Raw genomic sequence first — 15,766 nt, 5'->3', positions numbered from 1 at the left:
GTGTGACATCTCAAAGGTGGATACAAAGGGAATGAAAACTAAATTTTATTGAATTCTTCAATCTGATCCTCCAATAAATAAAATAAACTTTAAAAATAATAATGTACATTTTTATTGCTGTCATAAATATAAAGGGAAGGGTAAACCCCTTTGAAATCCCTCCTGGCCAGGGGAAAGCTCCTCTCACCTGTAAAGGGTTAAGAAGCTAAAGGTAACCTCGCTGGCACCTGACCAAAATGACCAATGAGGAGACAAGATACTTTCAAAAGCTGGGAGGAGGGAGAGGAACAAAGGGTCTGTGTCTGTCTGTGTGCTGTTCTTGCCAGGGACAGAACAGGAATGGAGTCTTAGAACTTTTAGTAAGTAATCTAGCTAGGTATGTGTTAGATTATGATTTCTTTAAATGGCTGAGAAAAGAATTGTGCTGAATAGAATAACTATTTCTGTCTGTGCATCTTTTTTGTAACTTAAGGTTTTGCCTAGAGGGGTTCTCTATGTTTTTGATTCTAATTACCCTGTAAGATATCTACCATCCTGATTTTACAGGGGGGATTTCTTTATTTCTATTTACTTCTATTTTTTATTAAAAGTCTTCTTGTAAAAACTGAATGCTTTTTCATTGCTTTTTATCCAACATTTCCCAGGAGAGGGGGGGGGTGCAAGTGTTGGGAGGATTGTTCATTGTTCTTAAGATCCAAGGGTCTGGGTCTGTAGTCACCTAGGCAAATTGGTGAGGCTTTTTACCAAACCTTGTCCAGAAAGTGGGGTGCAAGGTTTTGGGAAGTATTTTGGGGGGAAAGACGCGTCCAAACAGCTCTTCCCCAGTAACCAGTATTAGTTTGGTGGTGGTAGCGGCCATTCCAAGGATAACGGGTGTAATATTTTGTACCTTGGGGAAGTTTTGACCTAAGCTGGTAAAGATAAGCTTAGGAGGTTTTTCATGCAGGTCCCCACATCTGTACCCTAGAGTTCAGAGTGGGGGAGGAACCTTGACATGGTGGCACAGTGGTGGGATTAACCTGAAATCATTTGAGATCCAGTTGAGATTTTTTGAACTAGAAATACAGATTTTAAAAAGGAAATTTTTTTTTTTCTTTGGGCTGGGTAAGCAGGTTTCCAAGTAGTTGGAGGTTTTTTGCTTTAATTTGGGCCCAGAGCAGAGACAAGGGAATTGTCTTTTTCTGTAGGCTGACAATCACTATCAGAGAATAGGTATTCTATTCCAGCACAGCAAAATTTTACAGCCAAGTTTTGTTTGTTTATTTCTAAACGTCGGGTGTAAAGTTAGTAAAAACAGAGAGGTTAGAATGGCAAAATCCGTGGCTCGACTACAGCTCGAATTAGCCAAATTTCAGGCTGAGGAAAGACAAAGGGAACATGAAAGACAGATAGAACTCATGCAGCTGAAGAAGGAACAAGAAAGGGAGGCAGAACAACACCAAGAGGCTGCCCACAAGAGGGAAATGGAGGCAAGGAAGCATGTGGAGGAGGAGAGGGAAAAAGAGAGGAAGCATGTGGAGGAGATGGAGAGGATAAAGGCCCAGCAGACTATACCAACAAACCCTAGCAATCCTTCTCCAGGTACCACTTCCCATCCCAGAAAGTTCCCCACCTACAAGGCAGGTGATGATACTGAGGCCTTCTTAGAAAACTTCGAAAGGGCCTGCCTTGGGTACAACATCTCTACTGACCAATACATGGTAGAGCTGAGGCCGCAGCTCAGTGGACCCTTAGCTGAGGTGGCAGCTGAAATGCCTAAAGAACACATGAACAAGTATGAACTGTTTAAATCCAAGGCGAGAGTCAGAATGGGGATAACACCCGAGCAGTCTCGTCGGAGGTTCAGAGCCCTAAGGTGGAAACCAGACGTGCCATTTACCCGACATGCCTACCACATTGTAAAACATTGGGATGCCTGGATATCAGGAGCAAGTGTTGAATCTCCAGTAAATTTGCCCTTCCTAATGCAAATGGAACAATTCTTAGAGGGTGTTCCTGAGGAAATAGAAAGATACATCCTAGATGGGAAACCCAAAACTGTAATTGAGGCAGGAGAGATTGGAGCCAGATGGGTGGAGGTGGCAGAGAAGAAGAAAACTGGTCGCAGTTGGAGCGGAGACCAGAAGGGACCACCCCAGACCACACCCTATTACCGGGGGCCGCCCAAAGCCCCACCTACCTCCCAAAGAACCCTCCAGACCCCTTATCGTCCCACCACCCCGTTCTCCAGCAACCCTCCTCGCCCCAGTGACCCGTCAGCTGGACGATGTTTTAAGTGTAACGAGCTGGGGCATGTAAAGGCCAACTGCCCCAAGAACCCCAACAGATTACAGTTCATTGCACCGGAATCACACCAGAGGTCCACAGGCCCAGATACCTCCCAGATACCCTTGGAGCGGAGGGAAACTGTGAGTGTGGGCGGGAAGAAGGTCACCGCGTGGAGGGACACCGGAGCACAAGTGTCAGCTATCCATGCTTCCTTAGTGGACCCCAATTTAATCAACCCAGAGATCCAAGTGACGATTCAACCCTTCAAGTCCAACTCTTTCAATTTGCCTACAGCCAAGTTGCCTGTCCAGTACAAGGGCTGGTCAGGAATGTGGACTTTTGCAGTCTATGATGATTATCCCATTCCCATGCTGTTGGGGGAAGACTTGGCCAATCATGTGAAACAGGCCAAGAGGGTGGGAACGGTCACCCGCAGCCAGGCTAAACAAGCCGTGAGGCCTAGCTCTGTTCCGGAAACTTCTATCAGGACCCGGTCAGAGGTGATGGACCTGGACCCCAGGCCAATGTCTGCAACAGCAGTAGTGGATCCAGTCCCAGAGACCCAGACGGAACCAGTCCCAGAACCGGAATCAGCCGAACAACCAACACCAGACCCCGTGTCAGCACTGAATCCAGTACTTGCAACCTCAACACCAGAGGGCCCCACCGAACCTGAACTGGCAGCAGCTGATAACCCTACACAAGAGGCTCAGCCGGAGCCTGAATCCCAACATAGTGCACCAGTGGAGAGCGGTTCACAGTCAACAGAAACCGCTCCATCACCTATATCGCTTCCAGAGGGACCAAGCCTAGGTCCACAATCCCATGAGGAACTGATGTCTCCAGCATCAAGGGAACAGTTCCAGACCGAACAGGAAGCAGATGAAAGCCTCCAGAGAGCTTGGACGGCGGCACGGAGCAACCCACCGCCTCTCAGCTCTTCTAATCGATCCAGGTTTGTTATAGAAAGAGGACTTTTATACAAGGAAACTCTTTCTGGTGGACACCAGGAAGACTGGCATCCTCAGAGACAGTTGGTAGTTCCAACTAAATACCGGGCCAAGCTCTTGAGCTTAGCCCATGATCACCCTAGTGGCCATGCTGGGGTGAACAGGACCAAAGACCGTTTGGGGGGGTCATTCCACTGGGAGGAAATGGGCAAGGATGTTTCTACCTATGTCCAGTCTTGTGAGGTGTGCCAAAGAGTGGGAAAACCCCAAGACCAGGTCAAAGCCCCTCTACAACCCCTCCCCATCATTGAAGTTCCATTTCAGCGAGTAGCTGTGGATATTCTGGGTCCTTTTCCGAAAAAGACACCCAGAGGAAAGCAGTACATACTGACTTTCATGGATTTTGCCACCCGATGGCCAGAAGCAGTAGCTCTAAGCAACACCAGGGCTAAAAGTGTGTGCCAGGCACTAGCAGACATTTTTGCCAGGGTAGGTTGGCCCTCCGACATCCTCACAGATGCAGGGACTAATTTCCTGGCAGGAACTATGAAAAACCTTTGGGAAGCTCATGGGGTAAATCACTTGGTTGCCACTCCTTACCACCATCAAACAAATGGCATGGTGGAGAAGTTTAATGGAACTTTGGGGGCCATGATACGTAAATTTGTAAATGAGCACTCCAATGATTGGGACCTAGTGTTGCAGCAGTTGCTCTTTGCCTACAGAGCTGTACCACATCCCAGTTTAGGGTTTTCCCCATTTGAACTTGTATATGGCCGTGAGGTTAAGGGGCCATTGCAGTTGGTGAAGCAGCAATGGGAGGGATTTACACCGTCTCCAGGAACTAACATTCTGGACTTCGTAACCAACCTACAAAACACCCTCCGAACCTCTTTAGCCCTTGCTAGAGAAAACTTACAGGATGCTCAAGAAGAGCAAAAAGCCTGGTATGATAAGCATGCCAGAGAGCGTTCCTTCAAAGTAGGAGACCAGGTCATGGTCTTAAAGGCGCTCCAGGCCCATAAAATGGAAGCATTGTGGGAAGGGCCATTCACGGTCCAGGAGCGCCTGGGAGCTGTTAATTATCTCATAGCATTCCCCACCTCCAACCGAAAGCCTAAGGTGTACCATATTAATTCTCTAAAGCCCTTTTATTCCAGAGAATTAAAGGTTTGTCAGTTTACAGCCCAGGGAGGAGACGACGCTGAGTGGCCTGAAGGTGTTTACTACGAAGGGAAATGTGCTGGTGGTGTGGAAGAGGTGAACCTCTCCATGACCCTTGGGCGTATGCAGCGACAGCAGATCCAGGAGCTGTGCACTAGCTACGCGCCAACGTTCTCAGCCACCCCAGGACTGACTGAACGGGCATACCACTCCATTGACACAGGTAATGCTCACCCAATTAGGGTCCAACCTTACCGGGTGTCTCCTCAAGCTAAAACTGCTATAGAACGGGAGATCCAGGATATGTTACAGATGGGGGTAATCTGCCCCTCTGAAAGTGCATGGGCATCTCCAGTGGTTCTAGTTCCCAAACCAGATGGGGAAATACGTTTTTGCGTGGACTACCGTAAGCTAAATGCTGTAACTCGCCCAGACAACTATCCAATGCCACGCACAGATGAACTATTAGAGAAACTGGGACGGGCCCAGTTCATCTCTACCTTGGACTTAACCAAGGGGTACTGGCAGGTACCGCTAGATGAATCTGCCAAGGAAAGGTCAGCCTTCATCACACATCTCGGGCTGTATGAATTTAATGTACTCCCTTTCGGGCTACGAAATGCACCCGCCACTTTCCAAAGACTTGTAGATGGTCTCCTAGCGGGATTAGGAGAATATGCAGTCGCCTACCTTGACGATGTGGCCATATTTTCGGATTCCTGGGCAGACCACCTGGAACATCTACAAAAAGTCCTTGAGCGCATAAGGGAGGCAGGACTAACTGTTAAGGCTAAGAAGTGTCAAATAGGCCTAAACAGAGTGACTTACCTTGGACACCAGGTGGGTCAAGGAACTATCAGCCCCCTACAGGCCAAAGTGGATGCTATCCAAAAGTGGCCTGTCCCAAAGTCAAAGAAACAGGTTCAATCCTTCTTAGGCTTGGCCGGTTATTACAGACGATTTGTACCGCACTACAGCCAAATCGCTGCCCCACTGACAGACCTAACCAAAAAGAAACAGCCAAATGCTGTTCAGTGGACCGGAAAGTGTCAGAAGGCCTTTAACAAGCTTAAAGCGACACTCATGTCTGACCCTGTACTAAGGGCCCCAGACTTTGACAAACCGTTCCTAGTAACCACAGATGCATCTGAGCGTGGTGTGGGAGCAGTTTTAATGCAGAAAGGACCTGATCAAGAATTCCACCCTGTAGTGTTTCTCAGCAAAAAACTGTCTGAGAGGGAAAGCAACTGGTCAGTCACTGAAAAAGAATGTTATGCCATTGTCTACGCTCTGGAAAAGCTACGCCCATATGTTTGGGGACGGCGTTTCCACCTGCAAACCGACCATGCTGCACTAAAGTGGCTTCACACCGTCAAAGAAACTAACAAAAAACTTCTTCGGTGGAGTTTAGCTCTCCAAGATTTTGATTTCGACATCCAACACATCTCAGGAGCTTCTAACAAAGTGGCTGATGCACTCTCCCGTGAAAGTTTCCCAGAATCAACTGGTTAAAATCGTCCTTGAGATGTGAAAAATATTGTTAGTCTTTATGTACTTGGTAGTATATTTAGAGATGCATGTGTCTTATTAACTCTGTTTTCCTAGAGCTCCAGGAAGAAATCCCAGCCAGTGTTTCACCCTAGCTGAGATTTGGGGGGCGTGTCATAAATATAAAGGGAAGGGTAAACCCCTTTGAAATCCCTCCTGGCCAGGGGAAAGCTCCTCTCACCTGTAAAGGGTTAAGAAGCTAAAGGTAACCTCGCTGGCACCTGACCAAAATGACCAATGAGGAGACAAGATACTTTCAAAAGCTGGGAGGAGGGAGAGGAACAAAGGGTCTGTGTCTGTCTGTGTGCTGTTCTTGCCAGGGACAGAACAGGAATGGAGTCTTAGAACTTTTAGTAAGTAATCTAGCTAGGTATGTGTTAGATTATGATTTCTTTAAATGGCTGAGAAAAGAATTGTGCTGAATAGAATAACTATTTCTGTCTGTGCATCTTTTTTGTAACTTAAGGTTTTGCCTAGAGGGGTTCTCTATGTTTTTGAATCTAATTACCCTGTAAGATATCTACCATCCTGATTTTACAGGGGGGATTTCTTTATTTCTATTTACTTCTATTTTTTATTAAGTCTTCTTGTAAAAACTGAATGCTTTTTCATTGTTCTCAGATCCAAGGGTTTGGGTCTGTGCTCACCTATGCAAATTGGTGAGGCTTTTTATCCAACATTTCCCAGGAGAGGGGGGGGTGCAAGTGTTGGGAGGATTGTTCATTGTTCTTAAGATCCAAGGGTCTGGGTCTGTAGTCACCTAGGCAAATTGGTGAGGCTTTTTACCAAACCTTGTCCAGAAAGTGGGGTGCAAGGTTTTGGGAAGTATTTTGGGGGGAAAGACGCGTCCAAACAGCTCTTCCCCAGTAACCAGTATTAGTTTGGTGGTGGTAGCGGCCATTCCAAGGATAACGGGTGTAATATTTTGTACCTTGGGGAAGTTTTGACCTAAGCTGGTAAAGATAAGCTTAGGAGGTTTTTCATGCAGGTCCCCACATCTGTACCCTAGAGTTCAGAGTGGGGGAGGAACCTTGACAATTGCACTTTTATTTCTCCGTATCTGAAGCATTTTCAGATGAAAACACTTCTGAAAAGCAGCCATTTGTTTTTTGGAGGGTGGCAGCCAAGCAGGAAACTAGTATGCAAACTGGCAGCCTAAGTTAGACCCTTAAATCCATATTTAGATACTTTAAAAATGGCCCAATATTTCAAAACTACAAAGTATTTCGTGGCCCTCACTGACTTAAAAAGGAGCTGCTGGGTGCTCAGCACTTTTGAAAAATCAAACCACTTATTTAAATGCCTGAATATGGATTATGGGCACCCAACTGAAAGCCTTGGCCTCACATCCACACAAAGCAGACAAGATATTAGCTTTTATGGAATCAAAGATCTCCACACAGTAAGTGCATGTAACTCAACTTATCACCCTTTATAAGGGCCAAGAGATGAATCTTTGGGATTTGAACTGTGGTTTCAAGGAGACTAGATTCTTCAGTTTTCTAAAGTCTGCAGTCAGAATTTGTGCCTAGGTAACTCTTACTGGCAGAAGAGATGTCCGCCACCTCTTGAGCCAGCTGCTCCTTCATCGTTGGTGAAAGCAGATGGAGAGGGTGTGTTAGGGACATTGCAGGGGAAAGGAAGACCATGAGTAGTACAGAGAGAGGGCAGAGCAGAGCCGAGCCCTCCTACAGCTTTACTTTATAGTAGGGCCAGGTGACCGGGGGATCAGGGAGTCACCCAGCCTCCCTGCAGCACCTATCTCCACTACATCCGAGCAGAGCTTGGATTTAGTGGAGAATCAAATTCTAGGTATTTTAAACCTGCTGCCTGTCACACAAAAATATATTCATTTTATATCTGCCTATTACTAGCTTGCAGGTTTACTTTGTTTTGAAAGATAACAGCAATTAAATATTAAGCAAATTCTGATAGATCACTATCTTATAGAATAGTGAAAAAAAAGTTGTATATTTCATGGGCCTTATCAAAATCTCTCATATTTAAATAATAATTTCCTCAGACCAATGTCTGTCCCCTCTGAAAATGTTTTCACGACCTTCATATTATGTCAGTTTCATTACACCGTGGACTACTTGGATCAGGAACCCTGCCTAGTTTATAACCTGTACAGAGCTCAGAATATTGTCTCCACTTGGACTGTATGTCAACATAAACATAAAAATAATTAAAACAACATGAGTTTCCTTCCTTGGACACTTCATCTCACATGTACATTAAAAACAGACAATATATGAAACTCATTTATACTTCCTCTCGTTTTCTTCTTGGTAATAGTTACTTTCCCTCCCTTTCCCCACATTAGGAATTCTTTTTCAAGAGACCTCTTCTGTTTCACTTCCTGACTAAATTACCAAGAAATTTTTGCAGGAGAGGGGAAGGGAAAAGACTGATTTTTGTTTTGGTTTGGTGTTCCAACAGATATTTATTACTAGCTTTAGTCAGAAGAAAACCTAATAACTTTGGTGGGTGGTTTTAAAAATAGATGTAACAGCTCCTATACTACTAAACAGAAAATTAGGTTTTTTTTTAGCATCTGGGTCATTTCTAATCTTAAATATCACTTCAAACATCAATAATGAGATGAGAGCAGCAACATGTAAAAAGCAAATTAATATAAACTCCAGAAAGAACATAGTATCATAGTGCTAAAATATTAAAGCCATTAAATATTGTAAATAAAAATAGCAACCAAGAAAACAGTATTCAAGTGTGTACATGGGGGGACAGTTCTGTAGTCAGTAGGGGATGAGAATTACTTCTGTAAAGTTTTGTCAGGTGAAAGATTACAATCATATAAAAGGTACACAGAAACTATTTCACCAGTTACTGTCTTGTCTCCTCTTCTAGGAGAAGCCTGTGCAGGTAGTGGTGGCTAGTTTATTCAAGCAACACTGATCACCACCAATGTCTTACACTCTTTTTATGTGTTGACAGATGATCATACAAGCCAGAGACAGTAGGCAAATGTCATGCTAATTCTGTTAGATATAGCCAAGGTTTTTGAGAGAGTTGATCACAAAGTGCAGATGACTCACCTTCATAGCCTGGCATGGGTAGTTGCATCCATTTCATACACTTTATAGACAACAAAAGGGCTCTAGACAACTTTGCCATATCTTAGAAAATACAAACAAGCTAATAAACCAACAGAGCACGCTCTCCAAAACCCGATGGTAGGAAAGCTGCTTCTCTTTCCAGGGAGCTCTCTCACATGGAGGTCTGTAGGCCTTTATCTTCCCCTGCTCCTATTCAATGTGTGTATTCCCCCAGTACAAAATGTTAAGGCTTTAGTGAAAACAATATACAGATGAGCTCCAACTCCCTTTCATTCACAACAAAGGTAAACAACCTACCATCCCAGTGCCTGAGAGAAATAAGTAACTGGATGAAAAGCAGCTAGCTCCTAATCAAACAGAGGTAGTGCTAGTGGGAAGCACTTAAAAAAAAAAAAAAAAAAAAAAACCTGGTACAGCAATGACTTCAGCCTATACTGAGGACATTGGTCCTTGGATTATCAGAGTAGGGCAGTCTTGGGAGCCATATTGAACTTTAACTGCTCATGGATGTTCAGACAGCAGTAGCCAGAAACGCCAAAAGGAGAGCCAAGCGCCTTTCCTTTAAGATACAGACCCATCCACAGTATTTGCCACATCCAGTCTAGATTACTGAAAAGTATTGTACACAGGGTGGATTGATTTAAATTAAAGCGATATAAATCACTGATGTTAATCATGATTTAAATCAGCAAGCAGGAAACCTTGATTTGAATAATTGATTTTAATGTCTAGTACTTTTTTGTTATTTTCCTAAAGAAAAGTTGATAACCATTAAAACATTTTGGTTTGCAACTAAAGGTAGCCTTTGGTGCTTCTTTTTGTTAACCAGCAGGGCATACTATATCTATACACATTTATTTAAATAACTATGTAGCTAAGGCACTACTTGATTTGCAATATTGCTGAAATTACAGATCCTGCAATATTAGGCTTCCTCTGCAATTTTTATTTTAATTAGCTTACTTTGCACAGTCCACAATTTTGCATATATTTTGAGCATGCAATTAGTACTACACTAACACTCAGTGCCTGTAAAATATAAAAGGCTAACATGACTGGGCTCGATTTCTACAGCACTTATGTTAAGACTTTTAATCTTCTGAATTTTATATTGTACTGGTCACTTTTTTTTAAAATGAATGTAATATAGTTGCAGCAAAATATCTGGTTATCCAAAAAATTAGCAGGCATGACATAGTACTTGAGCATTTTTCTTTAAGAAAAATTTGTTGGAATGATATAAAGATCTACTATGGCTTTTCCAAATTACCAGTATTAATAAAGGTCCATTATTACTTTTCTGCAAATTTTCCACATCTTGTATCTAACTCAGCTGCAATTATTTGAAGATCATCCTGCAATTCACGGAGGCCTTATATACAGCTTAATTTACAAGTCTCAATTTTTTTCATTATGTTAGAAAATGGTGAACGATGCATTTAGAATCATAGAATATTTGGGTTGGAAGAGACCTCAGGAGGTCATCTAGTCCAATCCCCTGCTCAAAGCAGGACCAACACCAGCTAAATGATCCCAGCCAAGGCTTTGTCAAGCCGAGCCTTAAAAACCTCTAAGGATGGAGATTCCGCCATCTCCCTAGGTAACCCATTCCAGTGCTTCACCACCCTCCTAGTGAAATAGTGTTTCCTAATATCCAACCTAGACCTCCCACACTGCAACTTGAGACCATTGCTTCTTGTTCTGTCATCTGCCACCACTGAGAACAGCCTAGCTCCAACCTCTTTAGAACCCCCCCCCTTTCAGGTAACTGAAGGCTGCTATCAAATCCCACCCCCCGACTCTTCTCTTCTGCAGACTAACCCCAGTTCCCTCAGCCTCTCCTCGTAAGTCATGTGCCCTAACCCCCTAATAATTTTTGTTGCCCTCCAATGGACTCTCTCCAATTTGTCCACGTCCCTTCTGTAGTGGGGGGACCAAAACTGGACGCAATACTCCAGGTATGGCCTCACCAGTGCCAAATAGAGGGGAATACTCACTTCCCTCGATCCGTTGGCAATGCTCCTATGAATACAGCCCAATATGCCATTGGCCTTCTTGGCAACAAGGGCAACTAGTTCCCCAGCTTCTCGTCCATTGTAATTACCAGGTCCTTTTCTGCAGAACTGCTGCCTAGCCAGTTGGTCCCCAACCTGTAGCGGTGATTCTTCCTTCCGAAGTGCACAACTCTGCACTTGTCCTTGTTGAACCTGAACCATCAGATTTCTTTTGGCCCGATCCTCCAATTTGTCTAGGTCACTCTGGACTCTATCCCTACCCTCCATTTTATCTACCTCTCCCCACAGTTTAGTGTCATCTGCTAATTTGCAATTAATCCCATCATCCAGATCATTAATAAAGATGTTGAACAAAACTGGCCCCGGGACAGACCCCTGGGGCACTCCGCTTGACACCAGCTGCCAACTAGACATCGATCACTACCCGTTGAGCCCTACAATCTAGCCAGTTTTCTATCCACCTTATAGTCCATTCATCCAATCCATACTTTTTTAACTTGCTGGCAAGAATGCTGTGGGAGACCATATCACAATCTTTGCTAAAGTCAAGGTATATCATGTCCACCACTTTCCCCATATCCACAGAGCCAGTTATCTCATCATAAAGGCAATCACATTGGTGAGGCATGACATGCCCTTGGTGAATCCATGTTGACTGTTCCTGATCACCTTCCTTTCCTCCAAGTGCTTCAAAATGGATTCCTTGAGGACCTGCTCCATGATTTTGCTGGGGACTGAAGTGAGGCTGACTGGTCTGTAGTTCCCCGGGTTCTCTTTTTTAAATATGGGCACTGTCTTTGCCTTTTTCCAATCGCCCGGGACTCTCCCGATTGCCACGAATTTTCAGAGATAATGGCCAATGGCTCTGCAATCATATCAGCCAACTCCCTCAGCACCCTTGGATGCATTAGATCTGGACCCATGGACTTGTGAATATCCAGCTTTTCTAAATAGTCCTTAACCTGTTCTTTCACCACTGAGGGCTGCTCACCTACTCCCCATGCTGTGTTGCCCAGTGCAACAGTCTGGGAGCTGCCCTTGTCTGTGAAGACCGAGGCAAAAAAAGCATTGAGTACTTCAGCTTTTCCCACATCAGCTGTCACTGTGTTGCCTCCCCCATTCAGTAAGGGTCCCACACATTCTCTTACCTTATTCTTATTGCTAACATACCCGTAGAAACCCTTCTTGTTACCTTTCACATCCCTTGCTAGCTGCAACTTCAATTGTGCCTTGGCCTTCCTCACTACACCCCTGCATGCTCTAGCAATATTTTTATATTCCTCCCTAGTCATCTGTCCAAATTTCCACTTCTTGTAAGCTTCCTTTTTGAGTTTAAGCTCACTGAAGATTGCACTGTTAAGCCAAGCTGGTTGCTTGCCATATTTGCTATTCTTTCTGCTATTTCTTGTTTACTAGAGGATTAATTCTTTTTTACTTATCTTGACACAAATTCTCTATTTGGATAGATATTCAAATAAATTAAAAATGCATGAAGACAGCTTTTTAAATTAAATATTATTATTATTAAATAAAACTACCTAAATGTACTGGACAAGAAAAAAATGTATCAAAACTGTTTTGCATTTAAAACTTATTTATTAAACAAAGGAAGTATTATCTATAATTAGTGAATTTAACTGGTTGTTTCTGGTCACCATGTCCTGCAAGATTTTAGAGTGGCAGATCTCATTCTCCCACATCTAGTTTTTAGTCACAGACTGGAAGAAGAAAACAAGCTTTCCTGCTTTTTCAACTCCCATTAGTTTCTTAACTTTGAATGAACTAGTCATTGAACTGAACTAGTCGAATACACTGAAATGAAGAAAAAATTCTCTCTCTGCACCTGCAGAAGAGGCTACTGCTGTCAAAAGCTGGTGTCGCATTTCAACCAACTCTGGTTCCAGGTGCTTAGCCAGTGGACTTCACCAGTTCAGTGGTTTGGCTTTGGATGAAACTTGGCAACAAAACATGTACTGCTTAATATTTTTTTATATTTAATTTAAATGATTTTAATATAAGAACATAAGAAAGGCCATACTGGGACAGACCAAAGGTCCATCTGGCCCAGTATCCTGTCTTCCGACAGTAGCCAATGCCAGGTGCCCCAGAGGGAATGAACAGAACAGGTAATCAAGTGATCCATCCCCTGTCGCTCATTCCCAGCTTCTGGCAAACAATACATACACATACATACATACACACACACACACACACACACACACACACGTAGGCTTTAACATAGATTGTCAATTTAAAATTTAATTTTAAATAGGTTTATTCTAAAAAACAACAACCCTATTTAAAATTTAAAAGAATCCTTTTTTAAAATCAATTTTTATCCACCCTGAGTATACCAGAATGGATGAAAGTTCTCAGTGGGTCAACACACGCATTAGCCATCCTCCTCGATAAGAGACCAACAAGTATATTTCAGTGGTGGTTCATATTCTACACTGTCTCCCTATCCAATTCCAGACCAATTTCAAAGTCTGTGCTCTGTTCCTTAAAGCACTCAGTGGTTTAGGATCCTATCAGTCACCACCTCTTACTGCGATTATCCTGACATGTTCACTCACTTTGGGGCTGGGCATTCACAATGGAAGGCCTTCAGCTACAGAATTCTTGGCCATTAGAAATCAAGACAAACCTTAGCCTTGCCACACTTAGAGCCCAGTTTAAGACCCATATCTTTGCACAAGACTTTCAATAATAAAGGTACCGCAGGATAGCCCAGTAAGCTCTCTCTTGGAGACTTGGAGACTTCCCACTTAGGAGAGTAGAACAAATAATGGAGGAGTACAGAGTATGTGCTGTGTGCTTTCCAGAATCATAAGACAACATTTCTTGCCCCAAAGAGCTTACCATTTGAAAGGGTAAAAATAAAGTGAGCATGGGGGGGGGCACGACAGGTAAGGGGATAAAACAGAAGAATGGTCATGATGTTTACTGACACATGTAGTCTACTTTTGGTGGGATTTTTCTTTTCGAGCTGAAGGGTTTCCCAAACTCATTCCCTTTCCCCTTTGCGAGGATCAGAATCCTAGTATGATAGGTACATGCTTGATTTTTCATACTCAACTTGTAATTTTTTTATTCTTCTTCACCACATGCTCAGTCACCCTAGAAAAAGGACCTGTAATATTTCAGTTTCCTTTAGACTTTTCTCAAGAAATTCTTCTCTTGATCCCAGGGTAGTGCAGTAGCTTTATACTCTCACGCAGGGCTTCCAACTGCTCCCAGCTTTGCATTTACTGCTGCTTTTACATTTTCAAGGTGGATCATGTTTGGTTAGCGTTTAATGGTCACATTAGGTTTTCTTTACTAGGTCAGCATCTCTTTGCTTCCCACCAATACAGATAATGGAGGGACAGATGAAGTGGGTCCATTGCCAGACCTGAAATTGTGACATTTATGTTGCCGCATCGAAACACTGATGAAATTCTGTACTCTGGGGACGATCTGGGGACCATGGATCTGCCCTAAAACCATCTATATTTCCTACCTACAAGTTTTCGTGCAGAGAGTAATTAAATCCTCATTTAAATGCAGGACTTTCCTGTAACTGGCACCGCAGCTGACAGGAATAATACTTTGTTAGTAACTGAAGTTACTATTGAAAATAATTATGGTAGTTATGGAAAACCAAAAAAGAGTAGAGAACTGCCAAAATATGGGTTTTGGGTGTGAGCAATTGGAATTTTCTACCCAATAGCTTTATTTATTGGTGACGCTTCCTAAACATAATAAAACAGTAACATTTGGTAAATATTTTCCATTTATGTGAGTACTCTTAAAATATCCAGGTTATCAAAGGAAGACTGTGATTGTGGTGGTGATTATAATGTATGATCCAAATTAATCATACACTGAATGTTCACATATGTTTCAGAGCAACTTTTTACTGTATTTAGCCTTCTGTATTAGTGATGCAAAGCCAGGGCATTACACAAAACACAGTCTAGAAAAACACTTTGACACACACGAGTCAACACTAATTCAACTTTTCAATCAGATAAAAGAAAAACAGAGGGAGGATCCCTGCTGACCCAGCATTAGCAGGGCAGCACTGCAATGGAAGTGGAAGCTTAATGTCACCAACAAAATAACTGAAGATGGATACAGGGTAGATCAAAACAAGGGCAAAAGTTAGAAAGCTAATGCTCTGTGGGTGCTTTTAAGAGAGAGTGCACTGCAGTACTCTAGCTTTTATATAGCACAGATGTGGATTACTGTGGCAGTCCATATCAATTAGAGACTATGTTATGTGTAATGGTCATATACTACTAGGAGCCTAGGAAAATGTGCCATTCCTGATGGAATACGAAAGGGAAAAACGTAATGGAAACAAAGACTACTTAGTCAGCTGTAAGAAAAGGAGGTGGGGCCAACAGCTGTTATAGTTTTACAATTATATGTATCTATAATATAAAAGGAGACAAAATAGCCCCCTTCAGGCTGCAGCTGCTAGTCTCTCCTAAAAACGGAAAGCATTACTTATTGAAAAAACATGCTGTGAAAGATTTCAACAAAAGGGTGAACCCACACTAGTTAGATCAGTGTTAACCAGGCAACTAGAAGAAGTAGCTCCTATGGAAGGGGTGGATTCCTTTCTGAGGGCCAGGAACCTGAGTGGAAGACATCCCAGGTTTTACAAAGGTAGAATCTATAGGTTTGAAACAGTTATGCCCTTTTTTCTTTAATACTACATTTCTATAAAAATCCAGATGCTGGATTGCAAATG

The 15,766-nt window shown here is 43.0% G+C and overlaps 1 protein-coding gene across 2 annotated transcripts in view; it reads right to left on the bottom strand.

Moving 5' to 3' along the window:
- Window positions 1-15,766, bottom strand: part of ARSB (arylsulfatase B) — a 111,086-nt gene that overhangs the window by 48,904 nt on the left and 46,416 nt on the right. The gene's annotated exons all lie outside the window — the stretch shown is intronic.

The sequence above is a fragment of the Caretta caretta genome, chromosome 5 (genome assembly GCF_965140235.1).
Source record: "Caretta caretta isolate rCarCar2 chromosome 5, rCarCar1.hap1, whole genome shotgun sequence".
Classification (NCBI taxonomy): domain Eukaryota; kingdom Metazoa; phylum Chordata; order Testudines; family Cheloniidae; genus Caretta; species Caretta caretta.
Note: the sequence above shows the minus strand (reverse complement) of the source record. Positions and strands in the feature narration are given on the sequence as shown.